The sequence below is a fragment of the Aquarana catesbeiana genome, linkage group LG12 (assembly GCF_042186555.1).
Source record: "Aquarana catesbeiana isolate 2022-GZ linkage group LG12, ASM4218655v1, whole genome shotgun sequence".
In the NCBI taxonomy this organism is placed as follows: Eukaryota; Metazoa; Chordata; class Amphibia; order Anura; family Ranidae; genus Aquarana; species Aquarana catesbeiana.
This window is the reverse complement of record NC_133335.1, coordinates 1204083-1212199: the sequence shown is the minus strand read 5'-3', so window position 1 is coordinate 1212199 and position 8117 is coordinate 1204083.

Sequence of the window (8117 nt, the reverse complement as noted above, 5' to 3'; positions counted from 1 at the left end):
GACATTCCCATAGACACCCTCCTAAACCTTGTGGACAGCCTTCCCAGAAGAGGTGAAGCTGTTATATCTGCAAAGGGCGGAGCCAACTCAATATTGAACCCTACAGACTAAGGCTGGCCATACACTATACAATTTTCTTGTTCAATTTTCTTTAGATTTACCTTCAACTATGTAGTGCAAGGGCCTGCCTGACAGCATACACATGGAAAGTGTTTAGGTTTGACCTCATATTATATGTTTTTGGAAAATCTAAAGGAAAATTGAATAAGAAAATTGTATAATGTATGGCCAGTCTAAGACTGGGATGTCATTAAAGTTCATGTGTGTGGCGTCCCAATACTTTTGGGAATATAGTGTATCTGAAAATGGATCAACCCTGATGTACTGATCTTATTTCTTAAGGCCCAAAAATGTCAGGACAGTACAGATACCCTCAAATTACCACAATTTTTTTTTATTCATTTTTTTACGTTTTTTTAACACACTTTGACCATAACAATATAATGTTACCATAGTAACATTTTACTACTCTGGGGAATCGATCGGTATTTTTTTGTTTTTTACACATTATGCAATACGCAAGCATTTTACTGAATGAAATCGGTGCATTCCATTACTTTTGTTGTGATTAGCTGTGATTGGTCAGAGCTAATCACATGGTACTGATTGGCTGTGATTGGCCCAGTTTGTACCATGTGATCACACTGACCAATCACAGCTAATCACAACAAAAGAAACTGAATGAATCGCTTGATTAGGATTTTTTTTTTACTGTTATTGCTTATAGGGTGATGATCACTGTATAAGCAAAGTTTTAGCTGCCATGAATGGGTTAACATTCATGAACAGCTTGCTTATGGTTGTGATCTTTGATTGGCTACAGCTAATCACATGGTACAGGTAGCCAAGTACATTGTGATTGCTGTGGGCCAATGACAGATCACAACTGTAGGTAAGCTGTTCATGAATGGAAATCCATTTAGGTATTATGTGATCGCCATGACCAATCCTAGCAATCACATGGTACCTGGTTACCGGTAATTGTGATCCACAAGAGCTGCGTGCCCACCAACACTAACCCAGAACAGATTTCATCACATACATGTGATTCAGCCTGCCTGGGTTGCCCACCCACAGAAAATGTACTACAGACGGTCGGCAGGGGGTTACTCTAACACAATGGACACAAACCGCTCACTTTAATGGGAACACCCTTGACCTCATATTCTCCCACATCTGCACTCCCTGCAACTTCTAACACCCCCTTTTCTTTTTCGTACATCACGGGACACAGAGCCACAGTATTTACTGATGGGTTATATAGGCACCACTAGGTGATGGACACTGACACACCCTAGACAGGAAGTTTAGCCCCCTATATAACCCCTCCCCTTACTGGGAGTACCTCAGTTTTTTCGCCAGTGTCTTAGGTGTTGGGGTCACGAGTAAAGATGTGTTGTGCTGAGCTCCGCTGGAATATCCCTTTGCTGGGGCAGGCCATACAACCGGATCCATTCAAAGTGCCTTTTCCAAGCTGAATTGGATGGTACCTGGGCCTCGTGTCCGAAGAAACAAGGTTTTACCTTTAACGCTTCTCTTTTTCGAGAGCTGGACCCCGGGAACCAGTATTTGTTTTTTTCAGCCATATTCCTGGCGGGGTGCTTTACAGGCCCAGGGCTATGCATCCCCCGTTTTAATTAAAGGGGGCCCCAGTCCCTGAAGGTTTTCTAAACGGAGCCCACCGTGAGAGGTGAAGATTGGGTCTCTTACCACAGAACCCTACAGCTGGATAAGGTAAGGGAGATTCCTAAGGAATTTTCTAATTCTTGTGGGTTTTCTCCTGTAAGTGAATGAATGAATAACTTGTATAGCGCTACAAATGTGAACTAAATCACCTCAAGGCGCTTTTGCCGCCAGTGTCCATCTGGGTCTTCAGAAGAAATGGGTCTTGAGCTTCTTCCTGAATGCCAGATGGTTTTCTTCCGAGCAGATGTCCGCAGGTAGAGCGTTTCATAGCCGTGGACTGCTAACCTTCGTTCGCCTTTTAATTTATAACAGGTCTTGGGGATGTGGAGGAGGTTCTGGTTAGTTGACCGGAGGGGGCGACATGGGGTGTAGTGCTTTATTTTGTCGCAGAGGTATTGCGGGGCTTTTCCTTGTGTACATTTGTGAGTGAGGCAGAGGGTCTTAAAAGTAACCCAGTCCTAGCCAATGGAGGGTCCTCAGGGACGGGGTGATTGATTCCCATGGTTTTTTTCCATTTACCAGTCTGGCTGCTGTGTTCTAGACGATTTGTAGATGTGAAATTTGGTATTTTGGAAGTCCTAGGTAGAGGGAATTTACGTAATCGAGTCAGGAATTGATGATTGTTCCAACTACTGCTGCTGTATCTTCTTCCGGGATGAAGGGGATGAGTCTACACAATAGGCAAAGAAGGTAGTGGGATCCGCTGACTACTGATCCTATTTGTGCATCCATCGCCATGTTTGAGTCAAAGATGACTCTGAGGCTTTTGGCTTTAGTTCGGGGGGTGATGGGTTGTTCGAGGATGGTGAGTGGGGTGGACATTGTGCCAGGGTTTTAGTTTCGGTTTGCGTGGAAGAAGAGGAGTTCTGTTTTGCATCCGTTGAGTTTAAGGGAGCTCTCCGTCATCCAATCGTCGATCAATGAGAGACAGTTTTACAGTGCCTGGTATTGGTCTTTTTTGTTGGTGATGGGTAGAGTTGGATGTCATCCGCGTAGGAATGATAAAGTAGGTCCTGGTTGCTGATGAGGAGTGGGCGGAGATAGATGTAAGTAAATGTTGTCATGCCTAAAGTCCCCACCGGGGGCTGTCAAAAGCACATACCTTTCAATGCTTGTCAGTCTCGTCTCTGTGTACAAGCTGCACGCTCCTCCGAGCCCATGCTCCAGGTAGGATGAGGGAAGGGGTTTTTTTTTTTCTTTTCGGGAATATCCCCCCACAGCTTCCTTCAGGCTAGAGGCCATAGGGCAGTCGGCGGTATGCCGCACCACCTCCCGTCGCCGCCATTACGGCAGCTCTTCATCCACCGGCCCCGCCTCTTACCTCCGCCCCAGCCTCCCCTCCCTGTGCGATCCAATTAGGATTGGAGCCCCCGGCTCGTGCAGGAAAAGCGGAATTTTTTTAAAAAAGACGGGGGGGGGGGGGGCGGAAGGGGTGGTCGGAGGAGGGGGCATTAGCACGATGTCGGCGTGGTTTAACGCCCAAAAATGCGGGCTATACAAGGCTATAAAGTGCACTCTTTTGCAGGTGCACACAGCGCAAGGAGGGACACAGAGCAAATGGATGGCATGTGAGTGTGGGTGACACAGGCATTCCCCAGGCAACATTTACTTAGCATCAGGCTTAGCCTTAATAGCAGCGGCAGTTGCTGGACTATTTTGCACAGCAGTGGGTGCATTTCTGGTAGTACCTCTGCGTTTGTGCTTGGCGCTATGGGCAGAAAGGTAGGTACAAATACCCCGAGAAATAGGGGCTCAAAGGGATCTCCCTCAGGCTCTGAGGACCCCCCTCTGCAGCACCATCTCCCCCTGAAGGACCTGGGGAGGCTGGTCAGAGTGACCCGTCGGGGTCAGAGACTGCAACTGCTTCTGTATATATTACTCAGGAGGTTTTTTCCTCAACCATAAGTGGATTAGAGAAAAGATTATTGGCCTTAATCGCATCTTCACTAAGTGGAAGAAAACGCATTTGGTCCCCTTCTACCACCCAGGACCCTCAAATAGAGGAACTCTGGGAAAGGGGAGACGAATCCCTCTCAGAGGACTGGGATGAGACTGATGACTCCTCTTCTGTGGATTCATCAGGGGAAAGACCCTCTTCAGCTTCACAGGCTGAGAAATTGCTGGTGCAATCTCTTACTGAAATGGTCCGCTCCACATTTAAGTTACCTGTAACTGAGTCGGTTGAAAAATCCACCTCTTGTTTGGGTTCACTGAAGCCTCCTCAAGCTGCGCATGCCTTTCCTGTTCATTTCTTGCTGGAAAAGCTTATGTATTCTGCGTGGGATCACCCAGATAAACATTTTTTCCTCCTAAAAAGTTTTCAATACTTTATCCTATGGAGGAAAAATTCACAACGATGTGGGGTATACCGGCAATTGACGCCGCTATATCCTCTGTGAATGAAAGTCTGACTTGTCCTGTTGACAACGCTCAAATGTTTAGGGATCCAACCAATGAAAAATTGAAATTCCTGTTAAAAAACATATTTTCCTTGGCAGGTTCAGTAGCTCAGCCTGCAGTGGTGGCTATTGGGGTATGTCAATCCTTGAGAGACCACTTGAAGCAGGTGCAAGGCTTTCCCTGAACAGCAGTCCCGGGAGTTAGCCAACCTGCCAGCGGCCTTGTGTTTTGCAGTTGACGCAATCAGAGATTCTATTCTTCAGACCTTTTGCATTACGCTTGGGTTGGTGCATATGCGAAGAATCTTATGATTGAAAAATTGGTAAGCCGAAACGCCATGCAAAAAGCTCCTGGCTGGTTTTCCCTTCCATGGTGTAAGGCTGTTTGGGGAGGATTTGGACAATTATCTCCAAAAAATCTCAAGTGGGAAAAGTACCCTTTTGCCAGTTAAGAAAAGGAGTAAACGTCCCTCATTAAAACGGGCTCTTTCTCCAGTGCCAGGGGCATCAGCCTCCAGGAAGTCGCGACGGCCTCCACCGTCAGGTTCAAGAGGTAAAACTTAGTCAACCCCAGGGACAAAAGAAGTCCTGGGGGAGGAAATCTACAAGACAGAACGCTAAAACCTCTTTATGAAGGGGGGCCCCCGCTCGTTTGAGTGGGGGGAAGACTGCTACAGTTCTCAAGGGTCTGGCAGAAGGATTTTCAGGACAGATGGGTGGTCATCTGTCCGGAAAATCAGTGCCATAAAGGAGCTGGTTCGGGTAGTCAGGGCAAAGAAGGGTCCTTCTATTCGCCTTTGTATGAAGTTGTTGGGAAAGATGGTGGCTTCATTTGAAGCGGTTCCCTGTGCTCAGTTTCATTCGAGACTTACAAACAGTATCCTGTCTGCCTGGAACAAGAAAGTCCAGGCGCTAGATTTTCCAATGCGCTTGTCACCAATAGTGCGTCAGAGCCTCAGTTGGTGGTTGGTACCCGAGAATCTGAAGAAGGGGAAATCCTTTTTACCAGTTACCTGGAAGGTGGTAACAACAGATGTCAGCCTTTTGGGTTGGGGATCAGTTCTGGAAGAACTGTCCAAGGGAAATGGTTGAAAACCGAAAGGACCTTACCCATCAACATTCTAGACATGCGTGCAGCGTACCTAGCCCTAAAGCCCAGGACATTCAGGTTGCAGGGTTGTCCTGTCAGGATCCAATCTGACAATGCCATGGCTTATATCAATCACCAAGGGGGCACAGGAGTCGTGCAGCCCAGGGAGAGGTAAACCAGATCCTAATCTGGGCAGAAAAGCATGTGCCGTGCATATCGGCAATCTTCATTCCAGGGGTAGAGAACTGGCAGGCGGATTACTTAAGTCGCCAGCAGTTGTTCCACTTGCATGCGGGACAGATGCGTTGGTGACTCCGTGGCATCACTTCTCACTGATTTATGCATTCCCTCCTATTCTGCTGCTACCACGACTTCTTCGCAGGATCGAGCAGGAAAAGAAGTCGGTGCTTCTAGTGGCCCAGAAGATCTCGGTATGCAGAAATAGTGAAGATGGAGGTAGGGTCCCTACCACCATGTCCAGACCTACTATCGCAGGGACCAGTGTTCCATCCTACCTTACAAACGCTAAATTTAATGGTTTGGCTATTGAGACCCACATTCTGAAGAGTTTTGGGCTTTCAGGTCCAGTAATTTCTACCTTGATTAATGCAAGGAAGCCAGCTTCCAGAGTCATTTATTGAGTCTGAAAGGCATATGTCTCCTGGTGTGAATTCAGGGGTTGGCATCCCAGAAAGTATGTCATAGGGAGAATCCTTGCTTCTCTGCAAATGGGGGTGGAGATGAAGCTGGCCTTGAGTACTATCAAGGGCCAGGTCTCAGCCTTGTCGACATTGTTTCAACGTCTGATTGCTTCACATTCTTTGGTCCGAAGCTTTATACAGGGGGTAACGCGGCTTAATCCACCGGTTAGGTCACCCCTGAACCCTTGGGACTTGAATTTAGTTCTGTCGGCATTACAGAAACAGCCTTTTGAGCTGATACGACATATTCCCTTGGTCCTTTTGACAAGGAAGCTAATTTTTCTGGTAGCCATTTCTTCTGCAAGAAGGGTATCAGAATTGGCGGCTCTTTCTTGTAAAGAGCCATATTTAATTATTCACAAGGATAGAGTAGTATTGTGTCTTCATCCTAATTTTCTACCGAAGGTGGTTTCAGGTTTTCATCTAAACCAAGATATTGTTCTGCCTTCATTTTTTCCAGTTCTGTGTTCTACGGAAGAAAAGTCACTACATTCTCTGGATGTAGTGAGAGCGGTCAAAATCTTTTTGGCAGCGACTGCTCAGATTTACAAAACGGATGTTTTGTTTGTGTTGCCTGAAGGTCCTAAAAAAGGACAGGCAGCGTCAAAATCTACAATTGCTAAGTGGATTTGACAAGTAATTGTTCAAGCTTATGGTTTGAAGAGGAAAGTTCCACCTTTTCAAATCAAAGCACGCTCCACCAGGGCGGTTAGTGCTTCATGGGCAGTGCATCACCAAGCCTCTATGGCTCAAATCTGCAAGGCCGCAACTTGGTCTTCAGTCCATACATTCACCAGATTCTATCAGGTGGAGGTAGGAAGGCATGAGGATATCGCCTTTGGGCGCAGTGTGCTGCAGGCAGCAGTATAAGTCCTCAGGTCTGATTGTACCCTACTTTTGTTGTGTCTCCTTCCCCTCAGATAGCATTGCTCTGGGACATCCCATCAGTAAATACTGTGGCTCTGTGTCCCGTGATGTATGAAAAAGAAAATAGGATTTTTATAACAGCTTACCTGTAAAATGCTTTTCTTCGAGTACATCACGGGACACAGAGGTCCCTCCCCTCTTCTAATACACATGTATTGCTTTGCTACAGAACTGAGGTACTCCCAGTAAGGGGAGGGGTTATATAGGGGGCTAAACTTCCTGTCTAGGGTGTACCAGTGTCCATCACCTAGTGGTGCCTATATAACCCATCAGTAAATATTGTGGCTCTGTGTCCCATGATGTACTCGAAGAAAAGGATTTTAAAGGTAAGCTGTTATAAAATCCTATTTTCCCCTCTCCGATCACAACCTTCTCAGTTTCACACTCTCCCCGTCTCCTACCGCCAATACTGCCAACCTGCAAACAGTTCCCGACAGGAACCTTCTCCAACTCAACCTTCTCCACCTCAACTCTTCCCTTCTTCTTTCTGCTACTGATTGTCCTTATGATAAAATTGCACCCCTGTCCTGCTCAGACCTGACTACTTTCGTCTATAACATACTGTCATCCTCCCTGGACACACTCTCATCTCTCTCTACATGCAGAACCAGACCTCACCCGCTACAACCTGGGCAAACAGACGACACCAGAAGTGAACCAATCGTGCTCTTCACCAAAGACTTCACCCTCTACAAATCTGCCCTTCTCAAATACAACTCCACATGACTAAACAAACCTACTACACCACCCTCATCAAAACCCGCTCAACCAATCCTCGTCTACTCTTTCCTATACCTTACTTCACCCCCCAATATAATACCTTACTTTACCCCCCACTGCCTCCACCCACCAATATAATACATCACTTCACCCCCCACTGTCTTCACCCACCAATATAATACATCACTTCACCCCCCACTGTCTCCACCCACCAATATAATACCTTACTTCACCCCCCACTGTCTCCACCCACCAATATAATACATCACTTCACTCCCCACTGTCTCCACCCACCAATATAATACCTTACTTCACCCCCCACTGTCTCCACCCACCAATATAATACCTTACTTCACCCCCCACTGTCTCCACCCACCAATATAATACCTTATTTCACCCCCCACTGTCTCCACCCACCAATATAATACCTTACTTCACCCCCCACTGTCTCCACCCACCAATATAATACATCACTTCACCCCCCACTGTCTCCACCCACCAATATAATACCTTACTTCACCCCCACTGTCTCCA